Source organism: Odontesthes bonariensis, chromosome 14 (genome assembly GCF_027942865.1).
Source record: "Odontesthes bonariensis isolate fOdoBon6 chromosome 14, fOdoBon6.hap1, whole genome shotgun sequence".
Lineage (NCBI taxonomy): Eukaryota > Metazoa > Chordata > Actinopteri > Atheriniformes > Atherinopsidae > Odontesthes > Odontesthes bonariensis.
In genome coordinates this window covers 24,431,767-24,453,885 of record NC_134519.1, presented here as the reverse complement: position 1 = coordinate 24,453,885, position 22,119 = coordinate 24,431,767, and the positions used below count along the sequence as shown (strand labels likewise).

Below are 22,119 nucleotides of genomic sequence, written 5' to 3'. Positions count from 1 at the left end.
GATGAGACAGACAAAACATTCCCTGTATTATGGCATTTTTGATGAAAGGTATATTTTTCCAACATATTTGAATTTATGAGTAAGCTTAGAACAAGTGGTGGTATTTTTCCTGTAAATTCCTGATTTTGTTTGAAGACTTTATGTTTGTAATATTATTTTCATCTTATGGATTGTAAGTGAGGTAGTCATAAATGCCTACTTGAGTGGTCTCATCAAAGATGAGAATGGGAAGAAGTGTTAATGTAAAGCAAAGATCAGGTTCCACCGAGATTTGAACTCGGATCACTGGATTCAGAGTCCAGAGTGCTAACCATTACACCATGGAACCAGGTATATGGCCATAGTATCTATAAGAAAAAAAATTCATACCTCTATATGCACTTTGACACATGTCAGTAGTAAAATTGATGAATTAACAAATTATGTCCACTTGCCCAGTTCCATCTGAACTCCTGGAAAAGAAGAAACTAAATATCAAAGTGCTTTAACTCTTAAACCCTTCTTCCAGTTTCAATGTGAATATTCAAAAAATTAAACAGAAAGTCTTCCCTGTAAGCTTGGAAATATTCAGGTAAATAGTTGGAAATAAAAATCTGGACTGCTTCAGTAACCCTAATTGAACATATTTACATAAAAGTTGGGCCTTTTTTTCTTCACGATTTTAGTGCTTGGTAACATTGTCAGAAATGTTGTCATTTCACAGTATGTTCATCTCTGAGGACATGGCAATCTTTATTACATTTCAATGTTCCAAAGGTCCCCCCCCCAATCATATGGCCTAATGAGACAGACAAAACATTCCCTGTATTATGGCATTTTTGATCAAAGGTATATTTTTCCAACATATTTGAATTTATGAGTAAGCTTAGAAGAAGTGGTGGTATTTTTCCTGTAAATTCCTGTAAATTCCTGATTTAGTTTGAAGACTTTCTGTTGGTAATATTGTTTTCAACTTATGGATTGTAAGTGAGGTAGTCATAAATGCCTACTTGAGTGGTCTCATCAAAGATGAGAAAGGGAAGAAGTGTTAATGTAAAGCAAAGATCAGGTTCCACCGAGATTTGAACTCTGATCGCTGGATTCAGAGTCCAGAGTGCTAACCATTACACCATGGAACCCTGTATATAAGCATAATATCTATTAGAAAAAAAATTCATACCACTATATGCACTTTGCCACATGTCAGAAGTAAGTTTAATGAATTAACAAATTATGTCCACTTGCCCAGTTCCATGTGAACTCCTGGAAAAGAAGAAACTAAATATCAAAGTGCTTTAACTCTTAAACCCTTCTTCCAGTTTCAATGTGAATATTCTAAAATCAAACAGAAAGTCTTCCCTGTAAGCTTGGAAATATTCAGGTAAATAGTTGGAAATAAAAATCTGGACTGCTTCAGTAACCCTAATTGAACATATTTACATAAAAGTTGGGCCTTTTTTTCTTCACGATTTTAGTGCTTGGTAACATTGTCAGAAATGTTGTCATTTCACAGTATGTTTATCTCTGAGGACATGGCAATCTTTATTACATTTCAATGTTCCAAAGGTCCCCCCCCCAATCATATGGCCTAATGAGACAGACAAAACATTCCCTGTATTATGGCATTTTTGATGAAAGGTATATTTTTCCAACATATTTGAATTTATGAGTAAGCTTAGAACAAGTGGTGGTATTTTTCCTGTAAATTCCTGATTTTGTTTGAAGACTTTCTGTTTGTAATATTATTTTCATCTTATGGATTGTAAGTGAGGTAGTCACAAATGCCTACTTGAGTGGTCTCATCAAAGATGAGAAAGGGAAGAAGTGTTAATGTAAAGCAAAGATCAGGTTCCACCAAGATTTGAACTCGGATCGCTGGATTCAGAGTCCAGAGTGCTAACCATTACACCATGGAACCCTGTATATAATCATAATATCTATTAGAAAAAAAATCATACCTCTATATGCACTTTGACACATGTCAGTAGTAAGATTGATGAATTAACAAATTATGTCCACTTGCAGTTCCATGTGAACTCCTGGAAAAGAAGAAACTAAATATCAAAGTGCTTTAACTCTTAAACCCTTCTTCCAGTTTCAATGTGAATATTCTAAAATCAAACAGAAAGTCTTCCCTGTAAGCTTGGAAATATTCAGGTAAATAGTTGGAAATAAAAATCTGGACTGCTTCAGTAACCCTAATTGAACATATTTACATAAAAGTTGGGCCTTTTTTTTTCACATTTTTAGTGCTTGGTAACATTGTCAGAAATGTTGTCATTTCACAGTATGTTTATCTCTGAGGACATGGCAATCTTTATTACATTTCAATGTTCCAAATGTTTTCCCCTCATCATATGGCCTGATGAGACAGACAAAACATTCCCTGTATTATGGCATTTTTGATCAAAGGTATATTTTTCCAACATATTTGAATTTATGAGTAAGCTTAGAACAAGTGGTGGTGTTTTTCCTGTAAATTCCTGATTTTGTTTGAAGACTTTCTGTTTGTAATATTATTTTCATCTTATGGATTGTAAGTGAGGTAGTCATAAATGACTAAGTGAGTGGTCTCATCAAAGATGAGAAAGGGAAGAAGTGTTAATGTAAAGCAAAGATCAGGTTCCACCGAGATTTGAACTCGGATCCCTGGATTCAGAGTCCAGAGTGCTAACCATTACACCATGGAACCCTGTATATAATCATAATATCTATTAGAAAAAAAATCATACCTCTATATGCACTTTGACACATGTCAGTAGTAAGATTGATGAATTAACAAATTATGTCCACTTGCAGTTCCATGTGAACTCCTGGAAAAGAAGAAACTAAATATCAAAGTGCTTTAACTCTTAAACCCTTCTTCCAGTTTCAATGTGAATATTCTAAAATCAAACAGAAAGTCTTCCCTGTAAGCTTGGAAATATTCAGGTAAATAGTTGGAAATAAAAATCTGGACTGCTTCAGTAACCCTAATTGAACATATTTACATAAAAGTTGGGCCTTTTTTTCTTCACATTTTTAGTGCTTGGTAACATTGTCAGAAATGTTGTCATTTCACAGTATGTTTATCTCTGAGGACATGGCAATCTTTATTACATTTCAATGTTCCAAAGGTCCCCCCCCCCCATCATATGGCCTAATGAGACAGACAAAACATTCCCTGTATTATGGCATTTTTGATGAAAGGTATATTTTTCATCCATCATTCCATCCATTTTCTAAACTGCTGAATCAGTCGGCCGGGTCGCGGGGGGGCTGGAGCCTATTCCAGCAGTCAATGGGCGAGAGTATATTTTTCAAGATATTTGAATTTATGAGTAAGCTTAGAACAAGTGGTGGTATTTTTCCTGTAAATTCCTGATTTTGTTTGAAGACTTTCTGTTTGTAATATTGTTTTCAACTTATGGATTGTAAGTGAGGTAGTCATAAATGCCTACTTGAGTGGTCTCATCAAAGATGAGAAAGGGAAGAAGTGTTAATGTAAAGCAAAGATCAGGTTCCACCGAGATTTGAACTCGGATCGCTGGATTCAGAGTCCAGAGTGCTAACCATTACACCATGGAACCCTGTATATAATCATAATATCTATTAGAAAAAAAATCATACCACTATATGCACTTTGACACATGTCAGTAGTAAGATTGATGAATTAACAAATTATGTCCACTTGCAGTTCCATGTGAACTCCTGGAAAAGAAGAAACTAAATATCAAAGTGCTTTAACTCTTAAACCCTTCTTCCAGTTTCAATGTGAATATTCTAAAATCAAACAGAAAGTCTTCCCTGTAAGCTTGGAAATATTCAGGTAAATAGTTGGAAATAAAAATCTGGACTGCTTCAGTAACCCTAATTGAACATATTTACATAAAAGTTGGGCCTTTTTTTCTTCACATTTTTAGTGCTTGGTAACATTGTCAGAAATGTTGTCATTTCACAGTATGTTTATCTCTGAGGACATGGCAATCTTTATTACATTTCAATGTTCCAAATGTTTTCCCCTCATCATATGGCCTGATGAGACAGACAAAACATTCCCTGTATTATGGCATTTTTGATGAAAGGTATATTTTTCCAACATATTTGAATTTATGAGTAAGCTTAGAACAAGTGGTGGTATTTTTCCTGTAAATTCCTGATTTTGTTTGAAGACTTTATGTTTGTAATATTATTTTCATCTTATGGATTGTAAGTGAGGAGTCATAAATGACTAAGTGAGTGGTCTCATCAAAGATGAGAAAGGGAAGAAGTGTTAATGTAAAGCAAAGATCAGGTTTCACCGAGATTTGAACTCAGATCGCTGGATTCAGAGTCCAGAGTGCTAACCATTACACCATGGAACAAGGTATATGGCCATAATATCTATAAGAAAAAAAATCATACCTCTATATGCACTTTGACACATGTCAGTAGTAAAATTGATGAATTAACAAATTATGTCCACTTGCCCACTTCAATCTGAACTCCTGGAAAAGAAGAAACTAAATATCAAAGTGCTTTAACTCTTAAACCCTTCTTCCAGTTTCAACGTGAATATTCTAAAATCAAACAGAAAGTCTTCCCTGTAAGCTTGGAAATATTCAGGTAAATAGTTGGAAATAAAAATCTGGACTGCTTCAGTAACCCTAATTGAACATATTTACATAAAAGTTGGGCCTTTTTTTCTTCACGATTTTAGTGCTTGGTAACATTGTCAGAAATGTTGTCATTTCACAGTATGTTTATCTCTGAGGACATGGCAATCTTTATTACATTTCAATGTTCCAAAGGTCCCCCCCCCCAATCATATGGCCTAATGAGACAGACAAAACATTCCCTGTATTATGGCATTTTTGATGAAAGGTATATTTTTCCAACATATTTGAATTTATGAGTAAGCTTAGAACAAGTGGTGGTATTTTTCCTGTAAATTCCTGATTTTGTTTGAAGACTTTCTGTTTGTAATATTATTTTCATCTTATGGATTGTAAGTGAGGTAGTCACAAATGCCTACTTGAGTGGTCTCATCAAAGATGAGAAAGGGAAGAAGTGTTAATGTAAAGCAAAGATCAGGTTCCACCAAGATTTGAACTCGGATCGCTGGATTCAGAGTCCAGAGTGCTAACCATTACACCATGGAACCCTGTATATAATCATAATATCTATTAGAAAAAAAATCATACCTCTATATGCACTTTGACACATGTCAGTAGTAAGATTGATGAATTAACAAATTATGTCCACTTGCAGTTCCATGTGAACTCCTGGAAAAGAAGAAACTAAATATCAAAGTGCTTTAACTCTTAAACCCTTCTTCCAGTTTCAATGTGAATATTCTAAAATCAAACAGAAAGTCTTCCCTGTAAGCTTGGAAATATTCAGGTAAATAGTTGGAAATAAAAATCTGGACTGCTTCAGTAACCCTAATTGAACATATTTACATAAAAGTTGGGCCTTTTTTTTTCACATTTTTAGTGCTTGGTAACATTGTCAGAAATGTTGTCATTTCACAGTATGTTTATCTCTGAGGACATGGCAATCTTTATTACATTTCAATGTTCCAAATGTTTTCCCCTCATCATATGGCCTGATGAGACAGACAAAACATTCCCTGTATTATGGCATTTTTGATCAAAGGTATATTTTTCCAACATATTTGAATTTATGAGTAAGCTTAGAACAAGTGGTGGTGTTTTTCCTGTAAATTCCTGATTTTGTTTGAAGACTTTCTGTTTGTAATATTATTTTCATCTTATGGATTGTAAGTGAGGTAGTCATAAATGACTAAGTGAGTGGTCTCATCAAAGATGAGAAAGGGAAGAAGTGTTAATGTAAAGCAAAGATCAGGTTCCACCGAGATTTGAACTCGGATCGCTGGATTCAGAGTCCAGAGTGCTAACCATTACACCATGGAACCCTGTATATTGCTAAGACATCTACAGGGTAAAAAATTTAAACCTCAATAATTGGCTTTGCAACAGTTGTGGAGTAAGTTTGATGAATTAACAAATTATGTCCACTTGCAGTTCCATGTGAACTCCTGGAAAAGAAGAAACTAAATATCAAAGTGCTTTAACTCTTAAACCCTTCTTCCAGTTTCAATGTGAATATTCTAAAATCAAACAGAAAGTCTTCACTGTAAGCTTGGAAATATTCAGGTAAATAGTTGGAAATAAAAATCTGGACTGCTTCAGTAACCCTAATTGAACATATTTACATAAAAGTTGGGCCTTTTTTTCTTGACATTTTTAGTGCTTGGTAACATTGTCAGAAATGTTGTCATTTCACAGTATGTTTATCTCTGAGGACATGGCAATCTTTATTACATTTCAATGTTCCAAATGTTTTCCCCTCATCATATGGCCTGATGAGACAGACAAAACATTCCCTGTATTATGGTATTTTTGATGAAAGGTATATTTTTCCAACATATTTGAATTTATGAGTAAGCTTAGAACAAGTGGTGGTATTTTTCCCGTATATTCCTGATTTTGTTTGAAGACTTTATGTTTGTAATATTATTTTCATCTTATGGATTGTAAGTGAGGTAGTCATAAATGCGTACTTGAGTGGTCTCATCAAAAATGAGAATGGGAAGAAGTGTTAATGTAATGCAAAGATCAGGTTCCACCGAGATTTGAACTCGGATTGCTGGATTCAGAGTCCAGAGTGCTAACCATTACACCATGGAACCCTGTATATGGCCATAATATCAATAAGAAAAAAAAAATATACCTCTATATGCACTTTGCCACATGTCAGTAATAAGATTGATGAATTAACAAATTATGTCCACTTGCCCAGTTCCATGTGAACTCCTGGAAAAGAAGAAACTAAATATCAAAGTGCTTTAACTCTTAAACCCTTCTTCCAGTTTCAATGTGAATATTCTAAAATCAAACAGAAAGTCTTCCCTGTAAGCTTGGAAATATTCAGGTAAATAGTTGAAAATAAAAATCTGGACTGCTTCAGTAACCCAAAATGAACATATTCATATAAAAGTTGGGCCTTTCTTTCTTCACATTTTTAGTGCTTGGTAACATTGTCAGAAATGTTGTCATTTCACAGTATGTTTATCTCTGAGGACATGGCAATCTTTATTACATTTCAATGTTCCAAAGGTCCCCCCCCCCCAATCATATGGCCTAATGAGACAGACAAAACATTCCCTGTATTATGGCATTTTTGATGAAAGGTATATTTTTCATCCATCATTCCATCCTTTTTCTAAACTGCTGAATCAGTCGGCCGGGTCGCGGGGGGGCTGGAGCCTATTCCAGCAGTCAATGGGCGAGAGTATATTTTTCAAGATATTTGAATTTATGAGTAAGCTTAGAACAAGTGGTGGTATTTTTCTCATAAATTCCTGATTTTGTTTGAAGACTTTATGTTTGTAATATTATTTTCATCTTATGGATTGTAAGTGAGGTAGTCATAAATGCCTACTTGAGTGGTCTCATCAAAGATGAGAAAGGGAAGAAGTGTTAATGTAAAGCAAAGATCAGGTTCCACCGAGATTTGAACTCGGATCGCTGGATTCAGAGTCCAGAGTGCTAATCATTACACCATGGAACCCTGCATATAATCATAATATCTATTAGAAAAAAAATTCATACCACTATATGCACTTTGCCACATGTCAGAAGTAAGTTTAATGAATTAACAAATTATGTCTACTTGCCCAGTTCCATGTGAACTCCTGGAAAAGAAGAAACTAAATATCAAAGTTCTTTAACTCTTAAACCCTTCTTCCAGTTTCAATGTGAATATTCTAAAATCAAACAGAAAGTCTTCACTGTAAGCTTGGAAATATTCAGGTAAATAAAAATCTGGACTGCTTCAGTAACCCTAATTGAACATATTTACATAAAAGTTGGGCCTTTTTTTCTTCACATTTTTAGTGCTTGGTAACATTGTAAGAAATTTTGTCATTTCACAGTATGTTTATCTCTGAGGACATGGCAATCTTTATTACATTTCAATGTTCCAAATGTTTCCCCTCATCATATGGCCTGATGAGACAGACAAAACATTCCCTGTATTATGGCATTTTTGATGAAAGGTATATTTTTCCAACATATTTGAATTTATGAGTAAGCTTAGAACAAGTGGTGGTATTTTTCCTGTAAATTCCTGATTTTGTTTGAAGACTTTATGTTTGTAATATTATTTTCATCTTATGGATTGTAAGTGAGGTAGTCATAAATGCCTACTTGAGTGGTCTCATCAAAGATGAGAAAGGGAAGAAGTGTTAATGTAAAGCAAAGATCAGGTTCCACCGAGATTTGAACTCGGATCGCTGGATTCAGAGTCCAGAGTGCTAACCATTACACCATGGAACCAGGTATATGGCCATAATATCTATAAGAAAAAAAATTCATACCTCTATATGCACTTTGACACATGTCAGTAGTAAAATTGATGAATTAACAAATTATGTCCACTTGCCCACTTCAATCTGAACTCCTGGAAAAGAAGAAACTAAATATCAAAGTGCTTTAACTCTTAAACCCTTCTTCCAGTTTCAATGTGAATATTCTAAAATCAAACAGAAAGTCTTCCCTGTAAGCTTGGAAATATTCAGGTAAATAGTTGGAAATAAAAATCTGGACTGCTTCAGTAACCCTAATTGAACATATTTACATAAAAGTTGGGCCTTTTTTTCTTCACGATTTTAGTGCTTGGTAACATTGTCAGAAATGTTGTCATTTCACAGTATGTTTATCTCTGAGGACATGGCAATCTTTATTACATTTCAATGTTCCAAAGGTCCCCCCCCCCAATCATATGGCCTAATGAGACAGACAAAACATTCCCTGTATTATGGCATTTTTGATGAAAGGTATATTTTTCCAACATATTTGAATTTATGAGTAAGCTTAGAACAAGTGGTGGTATTTTTCCTGTAAATTCCTGATTTTGTTTGAAGACTTTCTGTTTGTAATATTATTTTCATCTTATGGATTGTAAGTGAGGTAGTCACAAATGCCTACTTGAGTGGTCTCATCAAAGATGAGAAAGGGAAGAAGTGTTAATGTAAAGCAAAGATCAGGTTCCACCAAGATTTGAACTCGGATCGCTGGATTCAGAGTCCAGAGTGCTAACCATTACACCATGGAACCCTGTATATAATCATAATATCTATTAGAAAAAAAATCATACCTCTATATGCACTTTGACACATGTCAGTAGTAAGATTGATGAATTAACAAATTATGTCCACTTGCAGTTCCATGTGAACTCCTGGAAAAGAAGAAACTAAATATCAAAGTGCTTTAACTCTTAAACCCTTCTTCCAGTTTCAATGTGAATATTCTAAAATCAAACAGAAAGTCTTCCCTGTAAGCTTGGAAATATTCAGGTAAATAGTTGGAAATAAAAATCTGGACTGCTTCAGTAACCCTAATTGAACATATTTACATAAAAGTTGGGCCTTTTTTTTTCACATTTTTAGTGCTTGGTAACATTGTCAGAAATGTTGTCATTTCACAGTATGTTTATCTCTGAGGACATGGCAATCTTTATTACATTTCAATGTTCCAAATGTTTTCCCCTCATCATATGGCCTGATGAGACAGACAAAACATTCCCTGTATTATGGCATTTTTGATCAAAGGTATATTTTTCCAACATATTTGAATTTATGAGTAAGCTTAGAACAAGTGGTGGTGTTTTTCCTGTAAATTCCTGATTTTGTTTGAAGACTTTCTGTTTGTAATATTATTTTCATCTTATGGATTGTAAGTGAGGTAGTCATAAATGACTAAGTGAGTGGTCTCATCAAAGATGAGAAAGGGAAGAAGTGTTAATGTAAAGCAAAGATCAGGTTCCACCGAGATTTGAACTCGGATCGCTGGATTCAGAGTCCAGAGTGCTAACCATTACACCATGGAACCCTGTATATTGCTAAGACATCTACAGGGTAAAAAATTTAAACCTCAATAATTGGCTTTGCAACAGTTGTGGAGTAAGTTTGATGAATTAACAAATTATGTCCACTTGCAGTTCCATGTGAACTCCTGGAAAAGAAGAAACTAAATATCAAAGTGCTTTAACTCTTAAACCCTTCTTCCAGTTTCAATGTGAATATTCTAAAATCAAACAGAAAGTCTTCACTGTAAGCTTGGAAATATTCAGGTAAATAGTTGGAAATAAAAATCTGGACTGCTTCAGTAACCCTAATTGAACATATTTACATAAAAGTTGGGCCTTTTTTTCTTGACATTTTTAGTGCTTGGTAACATTGTCAGAAATGTTGTCATTTCACAGTATGTTTATCTCTGAGGACATGGCAATCTTTATTACATTTCAATGTTCCAAATGTTTTCCCCTCATCATATGGCCTGATGAGACAGACAAAACATTCCCTGTATTATGGTATTTTTGATGAAAGGTATATTTTTCCAACATATTTGAATTTATGAGTAAGCTTAGAACAAGTGGTGGTATTTTTCCCGTATATTCCTGATTTTGTTTGAAGACTTTATGTTTGTAATATTATTTTCATCTTATGGATTGTAAGTGAGGTAGTCATAAATGCGTACTTGAGTGGTCTCATCAAAAATGAGAATGGGAAGAAGTGTTAATGTAATGCAAAGATCAGGTTCCACCGAGATTTGAACTCGGATTGCTGGATTCAGAGTCCAGAGTGCTAACCATTACACCATGGAACCCTGTATATGGCCATAATATCAATAAGAAAAGAAAAATATACCTCTATATGCACTTTGCCACATGTCAGTAATAAGATTGATGAATTAACAAATTATGTCCACTTGCCCAGTTCCATGTGAACTCCTGGAAAAGAAGAAACTAAATATCAAAGTGCTTTAACTCTTAAACCCTTCTTCCAGTTTCAATGTGAATATTCTAAAATCAAACAGAAAGTCTTCCCTGTAAGCTTGGAAATATTCAGGTAAATAGTTGAAAATAAAAATCTGGACTGCTTCAGTAACCCAAAATGAACATATTCATATAAAAGTTGGGCCTTTCTTTCTTCACATTTTTAGTGCTTGGTAACATTGTCAGAAATGTTGTCATTTCACAGTATGTTTATCTCTGAGGACATGGCAATCTTTATTACATTTCAATGTTCCAAAGGTCCCCCCCCCCCAATCATATGGCCTAATGAGACAGACAAAACATTCCCTGTATTATGGCATTTTTGATGAAAGGTATATTTTTCATCCATCATTCCATCCTTTTTCTAAACTGCTGAATCAGTCGGCCGGGTCGCGGGGGGGCTGGAGCCTATTCCAGCAGTCAATGGGCGAGAGTATATTTTTCAAGATATTTGAATTTATGAGTAAGCTTAGAACAAGTGGTGGTATTTTTCTCATAAATTCCTGATTTTGTTTGAAGACTTTATGTTTGTAATATTATTTTCATCTTATGGATTGTAAGTGAGGTAGTCATAAATGCCTACTTGAGTGGTCTCATCAAAGATGAGAAAGGGAAGAAGTGTTAATGTAAAGCAAAGATCAGGTTCCACCGAGATTTGAACTCGGATCGCTGGATTCAGAGTCCAGAGTGCTAATCATTACACCATGGAACCCTGCATATAATCATAATATCTATTAGAAAAAAAATTCATACCACTATATGCACTTTGCCACATGTCAGAAGTAAGTTTAATGAATTAACAAATTATGTCTACTTGCCCAGTTCCATGTGAACTCCTGGAAAAGAAGAAACTAAATATCAAAGTTCTTTAACTCTTAAACCCTTCTTCCAGTTTCAATGTGAATATTCTAAAATCAAACAGAAAGTCTTCACTGTAAGCTTGGAAATATTCAGGTAAATAAAAATCTGGACTGCTTCAGTAACCCTAATTGAACATATTTACATAAAAGTTGGGCCTTTTTTTCTTCACATTTTTAGTGCTTGGTAACATTGTAAGAAATTTTGTCATTTCACAGTATGTTTATCTCTGAGGACATGGCAATCTTTATTACATTTCAATGTTCCAAATGTTTCCCCTCATCATATGGCCTGATGAGACAGACAAAACATTCCCTGTATTATGGCATTTTTGATGAAAGGTATATTTTTCCAACATATTTGAATTTATGAGTAAGCTTAGAACAAGTGGTGGTATTTTTCCTGTAAATTCCTGATTTTGTTTGAAGACTTTATGTTTGTAATATTATTTTCATCTTATGGATTGTAAGTGAGGTAGTCATAAATGCCTACTTGAGTGGTCTCATCAAAGATGAGAAAGGGAAGAAGTGTTAATGTAAAGCAAAGATCAGGTTCCACCGAGATTTGAACTCGGATCGCTGGATTCAGAGTCCAGAGTGCTAACCATTACACCATGGAACCAGGTATATGGCCATAATATCTATAAGAAAAAAAATTCATACCTCTATATGCACTTTGACACATGTCAGTAGTAAAATTGATGAATTAACAAATTATGTCCACTTGCCCAGTTCCATCTGAACTCCTGGAAAAGAAGAAACTAAATATCAAAGTGCTTTAACTCTTAAACCCTTCTTCCAGTTTCAATGTGAATATTCAAAAAATTAAACAGAAAGTCTTCCCTGTAAGCTTGGAAATATTCAGGTAAATAGTTGGAAATAAAAATCTGGACTGCTTCAGTAACCCTAATTGAACATATTTACATAAAAGTTGGGCCTTTTTTTCTTCACGATTTTAGTGCTTGGTAACATTGTCAGAAATGTTGTCATTTCACAGTATGTTTATCTCTGAGGACATGGCAATCTTTATTACATTTCAATGTTCCAAAGGTCCCCCCCCCAATCATATGGCCTAATGAGACAGACAAAACATTCCCTGTATTATGGCATTTTTGATCAAAGGTATATTTTTCCAACATATTTGAATTTATGAGTAAGCTTAGAAGAAGTGGTGGTATTTTTCCTGTAAATTCCTGTAAATTCCTGATTTAGTTTGAAGACTTTCTGTTGGTAATATTGTTTTCAACTAATGGATTGTAAGTGAGGTAGTCATAAATGCCTACTTGAGTGGTCTCATCAAAGATGAGAAAGGGAAGAAGTGTTAATGTAAAGCAAAGATCAGGTTCCACCGAGATTTGAACTCTGATCGCTGGATTCAGAGTCCAGAGTGCTAACCATTACACCATGGAACCCTGTATATAAGCATAATATCTATTAGAAAAAAAATTCATACCACTATATGCACTTTGCCACATGTCAGAAGTAAGTTTAATGAATTAACAAATTATGTCCACTTGCCCAGTTCCATGTGAACTCCTGGAAAAGAAGAAACTAAATATCAAAGTGCTTTAACTCTTAAACCCTTCTTCCAGTTTCAATGTGAATATTCTAAAATCAAACAGAAAGTCTTCCCTGTAAGCTTGGAAATATTCAGGTAAATAGTTGGAAATAAAAATCTGGACTGCTTCAGTAACCCTAATTGAACATATTTACATAAAAGTTGGGCCTTTTTTTCTTCACGATTTTAGTGCTTGGTAACATTGTCAGAAATGTTGTCATTTCACAGTATGTTTATCTCTGAGGACATGGCAATCTTTATTACATTTCAATGTTCCAAAGGTCCCCCCCCCAATCATATGGCCTAATGAGACAGACAAAACATTCCCTGTATTATGGCATTTTTGATGAAAGGTATATTTTTCCAACATATTTGAATTTATGAGTAAGCTTAGAACAAGTGGTGGTATTTTTCCTGTAAATTCCTGATTTTGTTTGAAGACTTTCTGTTTGTAATATTATTTTCATCTTATGGATTGTAAGTGAGGTAGTCACAAATGCCTACTTGAGTGGTCTCATCAAAGATGAGAAAGGGAAGAAGTGTTAATGTAAAGCAAAGATCAGGTTCCACCAAGATTTGAACTCGGATCTCTGGATTCAGAGTCCAGAGTGCTAACCATTACACCATGGAACCCTGTATATAATCATAATATCTATTAGAAAAAAAATCATACCTCTATATGCACTTTGACACATGTCAGTAGTAAGATTGATGAATTAACAAATTATGTCCACTTGCAGTTCCATGTGAACTCCTGGAAAAGAAGAAACTAAATATCAAAGTGCTTTAACTCTTAAACCCTTCTTCCAGTTTCAATGTGAATATTCTAAAATCAAACAGAAAGTCTTCCCTGTAAGCTTGGAAATATTCAGGTAAATAGTTGGAAATAAAAATCTGGACTGCTTCAGTAACCCTAATTGAACATATTTACATAAAAGTTGGGCCTTTTTTTTTCACATTTTTAGTGCTTGGTAACATTGTCAGAAATGTTGTCATTTCACAGTATGTTTATCTCTGAGGACATGGCAATCTTTATTACATTTCAATGTTCCAAATGTTTTCCCCTCATCATATGGCCTGATGAGACAGACAAAACATTCCCTGTATTATGGTATTTTTGATGAAAGGTATATTTTTCCAACATATTTGAATTTATGAGTAAGCTTAGAACAAGTGGTGGTATTTTTCCCGTATATTCCTGATTTTGTTTGAAGACTTTATGTTTGTAATATTATTTTCATCTTATGGATTGTAAGTGAGGTAGTCATAAATGCGTACTTGAGTGGTCTCATCAAAAATGAGAATGGGAAGAAGTGTTAATGTAATGCAAAGATCAGGTTCCACCGAGATTTGAACTCGGATTGCTGGATTCAGAGTCCAGAGTGCTAACCATTACACCATGGAACCCTGTATATGGCCATAATATCAATAAGAAAAAAAAAATATACCTCTATATGCACTTTGCCACATGTCAGTAATAAGATTGATGAATTAACAAATTATGTCCACTTGCCCAGTTCCATGTGAACTCCTGGAAAAGAAGAAACTAAATATCAAAGTGCTTTAACTCTTAAACCCTTCTTCCAGTTTCAATGTGAATATTCTAAAATCAAACAGAAAGTCTTCCCTGTAAGCTTGGAAATATTCAGGTAAATAGTTGAAAATAAAAATCTGGACTGCTTCAGTAACCCAAAATGAACATATTCATATAAAAGTTGGGCCTTTCTTTCTTCACATTTTTAGTGCTTGGTAACATTGTCAGAAATGTTGTCATTTCACAGTATGTTTATCTCTGAGGACATGGCAATCTTTATTACATTTCAATGTTCCAAAGGTCCCCCCCCCCCAATCATATGGCCTAATGAGACAGACAAAACATTCCCTGTATTATGGCATTTTTGATGAAAGGTATATTTTTCATCCATCATTCCATCCTTTTTCTAAACTGCTGAATCAGTCGGCCGGGTCGCGGGGGGGCTGGAGCCTATTCCAGCAGTCAATGGGCGAGAGTATATTTTTCAAGATATTTGAATTTATGAGTAAGCTTAGAACAAGTGGTGGTATTTTTCTCATAAATTCCTGATTTTGTTTGAAGACTTTATGTTTGTAATATTATTTTCATCTTATGGATTGTAAGTGAGGTAGTCATAAATGCCTACTTGAGTGGTCTCATCAAAGATGAGAAAGGGAAGAAGTGTTAATGTAAAGCAAAGATCAGGTTCCACCGAGATTTGAACTCGGATCGCTGGATTCAGAGTCCAGAGTGCTAATCATTACACCATGGAACCCTGCATATAATCATAATATCTATTAGAAAAAAAATTCATACCACTATATGCACTTTGCCACATGTCAGAAGTAAGTTTAATGAATTAACAAATTATGTCTACTTGCCCAGTTCCATGTGAACTCCTGGAAAAGAAGAAACTAAATATCAAAGTTCTTTAACTCTTAAACCCTTCTTCCAGTTTCAATGTGAATATTCTAAAATCAAACAGAAAGTCTTCACTGTAAGCTTGGAAATATTCAGGTAAATAAAAATCTGGACTGCTTCAGTAACCCTAATTGAACATATTTACATAAAAGTTGGGCCTTTTTTTCTTCACATTTTTAGTGCTTGGTAACATTGTAAGAAATTTTGTCATTTCACAGTATGTTTATCTCTGAGGACATGGCAATCTTTATTACATTTCAATGTTCCAAATGTTTCCCCTCATCATATGGCCTGATGAGACAGACAAAACATTCCCTGTATTATGGCATTTTTGATGAAAGGTATATTTTTCCAACATATTTGAATTTATGAGTAAGCTTAGAACAAGTGGTGGTATTTTTCCTGTAAATTCCTGATTTTGTTTGAAGACTTTATGTTTGTAATATTATTTTCATCTTATGGATTGTAAGTGAGGTAGTCATAAATGCCTACTTGAGTGGTCTCATCAAAGATGAGAAAGGGAAGAAGTGTTAATGTAAAGCAAAGATCAGGTTCCACCGAGATTTGAACTCGGATCGCTGGATTCAGAGTCCAGAGTGCTAACCATTACACCATGGAACCAGGTATATGGCCATAATATCTATAAGAAAAAAAATTCATACCTCTATATGCACTTTGACACATGTCAGTAGTAAAATTGATGAATTAACAAATTATGTCCACTTGCCCAGTTCCATCTGAACTCCTGGAAAAGAAGAAACTAAATATCAAAGTGCTTTAACTCTTAAACCCTTCTTCCAGTTTCAATGTGAATATTCAAAAAATTAAACAGAAAGTCTTCCCTGTAAGCTTGGAAATATTCAGGTAAATAGTTGGAAATAAAAATCTGGACTGCTTCAGTAACCCTAATTGAACATATTTACATAAAAGTTGGGCCTTTTTTTCTTCACGATTTTAGTGCTTGGTAACATTGTCAGAAATGTTGTCATTTCACAGTATGTTTATCTCTGAGGACATGGCAATCTTTATTACATTTCAATGTTCCAAAGGTCCCCCCCCCAATCATATGGCCTAATGAGACAGACAAAACATTCCCTGTATTATGGCATTTTTGATCAAAGGTATATTTTTCCAACATATTTGAATTTATGAGTAAGCTTAGAAGAAGTGGTGGTATTTTTCCTGTAAATTCCTGTAAATTCCTGATTTAGTTTGAAGACTTTCTGTTGGTAATATTGTTTTCAACTAATGGATTGTAAGTGAGGTAGTCATAAATGCCTACTTGAGTGGTCTCATCAAAGATGAGAAAGGGAAGAAGTGTTAATGTAAAGCAAAGATCAGGTTCCACCGAGATTTGAACTCTGATCGCTGGATTCAGAGTCCAGAGTGCTAACCATTACACCATGGAACCCTGTATATAAGCATAATATCTATTAGAAAAAAAATTCATACCACTATATGCACTTTGCCACATGTCAGAAGTAAGTTTAATGAATTAACAAATTATGTCCACTTGCCCAGTTCCATGTGAACTCCTGGAAAAGAAGAAACTAAATATCAAAGTGCTTTAACTCTTAAACCCTTCTTCCAGTTTCAATGTGAATATTCTAAAATCAAACAGAAAGTCTTCCCTGTAAGCTTGGAAATATTCAGGTAAATAGTTGGAAATAAAAATCTGGACTGCTTCAGTAACCCTAATTGAACATATTTACATAAAAGTTGGGCCTTTTTTTCTTCACGATTTTAGTGCTTGGTAACATTGTCAGAAATGTTGTCATTTCACAGTATGTTTATCTCTGAGGACATGGCAATCTTTATTACATTTCAATGTTCCAAAGGTCCCCCCCCCAATCATATGGCCTAATGAGACAGACAAAACATTCCCTGTATTATGGCATTTTTGATGAAAGGTATATTTTTCCAACATATTTGAATTTATGAGTAAGCTTAGAACAAGTGGTGGTATTTTTCCTGTAAATTCCTGATTTTGTTTGAAGACTTTCTGTTTGTAATATTATTTTCATCTTATGGATTGTAAGTGAGGTAGTCACAAATGCCTACTTGAGTGGTCTCATCAAAGATGAGAAAGGGAAGAAGTGTTAATGTAAAGCAAAGATCAGGTTCCACCAAGATTTGAACTCGGATCTCTGGATTCAGAGTCCAGAGTGCTAACCATTACACCATGGAACCCTGTATATAATCATAATATCTATTAGAAAAAAAATCATACCTCTATATGCACTTTGACACATGTCAGTAGTAAGATTGATGAATTAACAAATTATGTCCACTTGCAGTTCCATGTGAACTCCTGGAAAAGAAGAAACTAAATATCAAAGTGCTTTAACTCTTAAACCCTTCTTCCAGTTTCAATGTGAATATTCTAAAATCAAACAGAAAGTCTTCCCTGTAAGCTTGGAAATATTCAGGTAAATAGTTGGAAATAAAAATCTGGACTGCTTCAGTAACCCTAATTGAACATATTTACATAAAAGTTGGGCCTTTTTTTTTCACATTTTTAGTGCTTGGTAACATTGTCAGAAATGTTGTCATTTCACAGTATGTTTATCTCTGAGGACATGGCAATCTTTATTACATTTCAATGTTCCAAATGTTTTCCCCTCATCATATGGCCTGATGAGACAGACAAAACATTCCCTGTATTATGGCATTTTTGATCAAAGGTATATTTTTCCAACATATTTGAATTTATGAGTAAGCTTAGAACAAGTGGTGGTGTTTTTCCTGTAAATTCCTGATTTTGTTTGAAGACTTTCTGTTTGTAATATTATTTTCATCTTATGGATTGTAAGTGAGGTAGTCATAAATGACTAAGTGAGTGGTCTCATCAAAGATGAGAAAGGGAAGAAGTGTTAATGTAAAGCAAAGATCAGGTTCCACCGAGATTTGAACTCGGATCGCTGGATTCAGAGTCCAGAGTGCTAACCATTACACCATGGAACCCTGTATATTGCTAAGACATCTACAGGGTAAAAAATTTAAACCTCAATAATTGGCTTTGCAACAGTTGTGGAGTAAGTTTGATGAATTAACAAATTATGTCCACTTGCAGTTCCATGTGAACTCCTGGAAAAGAAGAAACTAAATATCAAAGTGCTTTAACTCTTAAACCCTTCTTCCAGTTTCAATGTGAATATTCTAAAATCAAACAGAAAGTCTTCACTGTAAGCTTGGAAATATTCAGGTAAATAGTTGGAAATAAAAATCTGGACTGCTTCAGTAACCCTAATTGAACATATTTACATAAAAGTTGGGCCTTTTTTTCTTGACATTTTTAGTGCTTGGTAACATTGTCAGAAATGTTGTCATTTCACAGTATGTTTATCTCTGAGGACATGGCAATCTTTATTACATTTCAATGTTCCAAATGTTTTCCCCTCATCATATGGCCTGATGAGACAGACAAAACATTCCCTGTATTATGGTATTTTTGATGAAAGGTATATTTTTCCAACATATTTGAATTTATGAGTAAGCTTAGAACAAGTGGTGGTATTTTTCCCGTATATTCCTGATTTTGTTTGAAGACTTTATGTTTGTAATATTATTTTCATCTTATGGATTGTAAGTGAGGTAGTCATAAATGCGTACTTGAGTGGTCTCATCAAAAATGAGAATGGGAAGAAGTGTTAATGTAATGCAAAGATCAGGTTCCACCGAGATTTGAACTCGGATTGCTGGATTCAGAGTCCAGAGTGCTAACCATTACACCATGGAACCCTGTATATGGCCATAATATCAATAAGAAAAAAAAAATATACCTCTATATGCACTTTGCCACATGTCAGTAATAAGATTGATGAATTAACAAATTATGTCCACTTGCCCAGTTCCATGTGAACTCCTGGAAAAGAAGAAACTAAATATCAAAGTGCTTTAACTCTTAAACCCTTCTTCCAGTTTCAATGTGAATATTCTAAAAATCAAACAGAAAGTCTTCCCTGTAAGCTTGGAAATATTCAGGTAAATAGTTGAAAATAAAAATCTGGACTGCTTCAGTAACCCAAAATGAACATATTCATATAAAAGTTGGGCCTTTCTTTCTTCACATTTTTAGTGCTTGGTAACATTGTCAGAAATGTTGTCATTTCACAGTATGTTTATCTCTGAGGACATGGCAATCTTTATTACATTTCAATGTTCCAAAGGTCCCCCCCCCCCAATCATATGGCCTAATGAGACAGACAAAACATTCCCTGTATTATGGCATTTTTGATGAAAGGTATATTTTTCATCCATCATTCCATCCATTTTCTAAACTGCTGAATCAGTCGGCCGGGTCGCGGGGGGGCTGGAGCCTATTCCAGCAGTCAATGGGCGAGAGTATATTTTTCAAGATATTTGAATTTATGAGTAAGCTTAGAACAAGTGGTGGTATTTTTCTCATAAATTCCTGATTTTGTTTGAAGACTTTATGTTTGTAATATTATTTTCATCTTATGGATTGTAAGTGAGGTAGTCATAAATGCCTACTTGAGTGGTCTCATCAAAGATGAGAAAGGGAAGAAGTGTTAATGTAAAGCAAAGATCAGGTTCCACCGAGATTTGAACTCGGATCGCTGGATTCAGAGTCCAGAGTGCTAATCATTACACCATGGAACCCTGCATATAATCATAATATCTATTAGAAAAAAAATTCATACCACTATATGCACTTTGCCACATGTCAGAAGTAAGTTTAATGAATTAACAAATTATGTCTACTTGCCCAGTTCCATGTGAACTCCTGGAAAAGAAGAAACTAAATATCAAAGTTCTTTAACTCTTAAACCCTTCTTCCAGTTTCAATGTGAATATTCTAAAATCAAACAGAAAGTCTTCACTGTAAGCTTGGAAATATTCAGGTAAATAAAAATCTGGACTGCTTCAGTAACCCTAATTGAACATATTTACATAAAAGTTGGGCCTTTTTTTCTTCACATTTTTAGTGCTTGGTAACATTGTAAGAAATTTTGTCATTTCACAGTATGTTTATCTCTGAGGACATGGCAATCTTTATTACATTTCAATGTTCCAAATGTTTCCCCTCATCATATGGCCTGATGAGACAGACAAAACATTCCCTGTATTATGGCATTTTTGATGAAAGGTATATTTTTCCAACATATTTGAATTTATGAGTAAGCTTAGAACAAGTGGTGGTATTTTTCCTGTAAATTCCTGATTTTGTTTGAAGACTTTATGTTTGTAATATTATTTTCATCTTATGGATTGTAAGTGAGGTAGTCATAAATGCCTACTTGAGTGGTCTCATCAAAGATGAGAATGGGAAGAAGTGTTAATGTAAAGCAAAGATCAGGTTCCACCGAGATTTGAACTCGGATCACTGGATTCAGAGTCCAGAGTGCTAACCATTACACCATGGAACCAGGTATATGGCCATAATATCTATAAGAAAAAAAATTCATACCTCTATATGCACTTTGACACATGTCAGTAGTAAAATTGATGAATTAACAAATTATGTCCACTTGCCCAGTTCCATCTGAACTCCTGGAAAAGAAGAAACTAAATATCAAAGTGCTTTAACTCTTAAACCCTTCTTCCAGTTTCAATGTGAATATTCAAAAAATTAAACAGAAAGTCTTCCCTGTAAGCTTGGAAATATTCAGGTAAATAGTTGGAAATAAAAATCTGGACTGCTTCAGTAACCCTAATTGAACATATTTACATAAAAGTTGGGCCTTTTTTTCTTCACGATTTTAGTGCTTGGTAACATTGTCAGAAATGTTGTCATTTCACAGTATGTTTATCTCTGAGGACATGGCAATCTTTATTACATTTCAATGTTCCAAAGGTCCCCCCCCCAATCATATGGCCTAATGAGACAGACAAAACATTCCCTGTATTATGGCATTTTTGATCAAAGGTATATTTTTCCAACATATTTGAATTTATGAGTAAGCTTAGAAGAAGTGGTGGTATTTTTCCTGTAAATTCCTGTAAATTCCTGATTTAGTTTGAAGACTTTCTGTTGGTAATATTGTTTTCAACTTATGGATTGTAAGTGAGGTAGTCATAAATGCCTACTTGAGTGGTCTCATCAAAGATGAGAAAGGGAAGAAGTGTTAATGTAAAGCAAAGATCAGGTTCCACCGAGATTTGAACTCTGATCGCTGGATTCAGAGTCCAGAGTGCTAACCATTACACCATGGAACCCTGTATATAAGCATAATATCTATTAGAAAAAAAATTCATACCACTATATGCACTTTGCCACATGTCAGAAGTAAGTTTAATGAATTAACAAATTATGTCCACTTGCCCAGTTCCATGTGAACTCCTGGAAAAGAAGAAACTAAATATCAAAGTGCTTTAACTCTTAAACCCTTCTTCCAGTTTCAATGTGAATATTCTAAAATCAAACAGAAAGTCTTCCCTGTAAGCTTGGAAATATTCAGGTAAATAGTTGGAAATAAAAATCTGGACTGCTTCAGTAACCCTAATTG

The 22,119-nt window shown here is 34.4% G+C and overlaps 23 non-coding genes across 23 annotated transcripts; all 23 read right to left on the bottom strand.

Annotated features, from left to right (window-relative positions):
* Window positions 1-256: 256 nt before the first annotated feature.
* trnaq-cug (transfer RNA glutamine (anticodon CUG)) lies at window positions 257-328 on the bottom strand. Its single transcript has one exon. It is a non-coding gene; the product is annotated as a tRNA-Gln (tRNA).
* A 718-nt stretch (window positions 329-1,046) lies between these two features.
* Window positions 1,047-1,118, bottom strand: trnaq-cug (transfer RNA glutamine (anticodon CUG)). The gene has a single exon. It is a non-coding gene; the product is annotated as a tRNA-Gln (tRNA).
* Window positions 1,119-1,825: 707 nt separating this feature from the next.
* Window positions 1,826-1,897, bottom strand: trnaq-cug (transfer RNA glutamine (anticodon CUG)). Its single transcript has one exon. It is a non-coding gene; the product is annotated as a tRNA-Gln (tRNA).
* A 702-nt stretch (window positions 1,898-2,599) lies between these two features.
* On the bottom strand, window positions 2,600-2,671 carry trnaq-cug (transfer RNA glutamine (anticodon CUG)). The gene has a single exon. It is a non-coding gene; the product is annotated as a tRNA-Gln (tRNA).
* An 805-nt stretch (window positions 2,672-3,476) lies between these two features.
* Window positions 3,477-3,548, bottom strand: trnaq-cug (transfer RNA glutamine (anticodon CUG)). Its single transcript has one exon. It is a non-coding gene; the product is annotated as a tRNA-Gln (tRNA).
* A 1,481-nt stretch (window positions 3,549-5,029) lies between these two features.
* Window positions 5,030-5,101, bottom strand: trnaq-cug (transfer RNA glutamine (anticodon CUG)). The gene has a single exon. It is a non-coding gene; the product is annotated as a tRNA-Gln (tRNA).
* A 702-nt stretch (window positions 5,102-5,803) lies between these two features.
* On the bottom strand, window positions 5,804-5,875 carry trnaq-cug (transfer RNA glutamine (anticodon CUG)). Its single transcript has one exon. It is a non-coding gene; the product is annotated as a tRNA-Gln (tRNA).
* A 705-nt stretch (window positions 5,876-6,580) lies between these two features.
* On the bottom strand, window positions 6,581-6,652 carry trnaq-cug (transfer RNA glutamine (anticodon CUG)). The gene has a single exon. It is a non-coding gene; the product is annotated as a tRNA-Gln (tRNA).
* A 1,576-nt stretch (window positions 6,653-8,228) lies between these two features.
* On the bottom strand, window positions 8,229-8,300 carry trnaq-cug (transfer RNA glutamine (anticodon CUG)). The gene has a single exon. It is a non-coding gene; the product is annotated as a tRNA-Gln (tRNA).
* A 708-nt stretch (window positions 8,301-9,008) lies between these two features.
* trnaq-cug (transfer RNA glutamine (anticodon CUG)) lies at window positions 9,009-9,080 on the bottom strand. Its single transcript has one exon. It is a non-coding gene; the product is annotated as a tRNA-Gln (tRNA).
* A 702-nt stretch (window positions 9,081-9,782) lies between these two features.
* Window positions 9,783-9,854, bottom strand: trnaq-cug (transfer RNA glutamine (anticodon CUG)). Its single transcript has one exon. It is a non-coding gene; the product is annotated as a tRNA-Gln (tRNA).
* A 705-nt stretch (window positions 9,855-10,559) lies between these two features.
* trnaq-cug (transfer RNA glutamine (anticodon CUG)) lies at window positions 10,560-10,631 on the bottom strand. Its single transcript has one exon. It is a non-coding gene; the product is annotated as a tRNA-Gln (tRNA).
* Window positions 10,632-12,207: 1,576 nt separating this feature from the next.
* Window positions 12,208-12,279, bottom strand: trnaq-cug (transfer RNA glutamine (anticodon CUG)). The gene has a single exon. It is a non-coding gene; the product is annotated as a tRNA-Gln (tRNA).
* A 718-nt stretch (window positions 12,280-12,997) lies between these two features.
* trnaq-cug (transfer RNA glutamine (anticodon CUG)) lies at window positions 12,998-13,069 on the bottom strand. The gene has a single exon. It is a non-coding gene; the product is annotated as a tRNA-Gln (tRNA).
* A 707-nt stretch (window positions 13,070-13,776) lies between these two features.
* trnaq-cug (transfer RNA glutamine (anticodon CUG)) lies at window positions 13,777-13,848 on the bottom strand. Its single transcript has one exon. It is a non-coding gene; the product is annotated as a tRNA-Gln (tRNA).
* Window positions 13,849-14,550: 702 nt separating this feature from the next.
* On the bottom strand, window positions 14,551-14,622 carry trnaq-cug (transfer RNA glutamine (anticodon CUG)). Its single transcript has one exon. It is a non-coding gene; the product is annotated as a tRNA-Gln (tRNA).
* A 1,576-nt stretch (window positions 14,623-16,198) lies between these two features.
* Window positions 16,199-16,270, bottom strand: trnaq-cug (transfer RNA glutamine (anticodon CUG)). Its single transcript has one exon. It is a non-coding gene; the product is annotated as a tRNA-Gln (tRNA).
* Window positions 16,271-16,988: 718 nt separating this feature from the next.
* Window positions 16,989-17,060, bottom strand: trnaq-cug (transfer RNA glutamine (anticodon CUG)). Its single transcript has one exon. It is a non-coding gene; the product is annotated as a tRNA-Gln (tRNA).
* Window positions 17,061-17,767: 707 nt separating this feature from the next.
* On the bottom strand, window positions 17,768-17,839 carry trnaq-cug (transfer RNA glutamine (anticodon CUG)). The gene has a single exon. It is a non-coding gene; the product is annotated as a tRNA-Gln (tRNA).
* A 702-nt stretch (window positions 17,840-18,541) lies between these two features.
* Window positions 18,542-18,613, bottom strand: trnaq-cug (transfer RNA glutamine (anticodon CUG)). The gene has a single exon. It is a non-coding gene; the product is annotated as a tRNA-Gln (tRNA).
* Window positions 18,614-19,318: 705 nt separating this feature from the next.
* On the bottom strand, window positions 19,319-19,390 carry trnaq-cug (transfer RNA glutamine (anticodon CUG)). Its single transcript has one exon. It is a non-coding gene; the product is annotated as a tRNA-Gln (tRNA).
* A 1,577-nt stretch (window positions 19,391-20,967) lies between these two features.
* On the bottom strand, window positions 20,968-21,039 carry trnaq-cug (transfer RNA glutamine (anticodon CUG)). The gene has a single exon. It is a non-coding gene; the product is annotated as a tRNA-Gln (tRNA).
* Window positions 21,040-21,757: 718 nt separating this feature from the next.
* Window positions 21,758-21,829, bottom strand: trnaq-cug (transfer RNA glutamine (anticodon CUG)). Its single transcript has one exon. It is a non-coding gene; the product is annotated as a tRNA-Gln (tRNA).
* Between the last annotated feature and the right edge of the window lie 290 nt (window positions 21,830-22,119).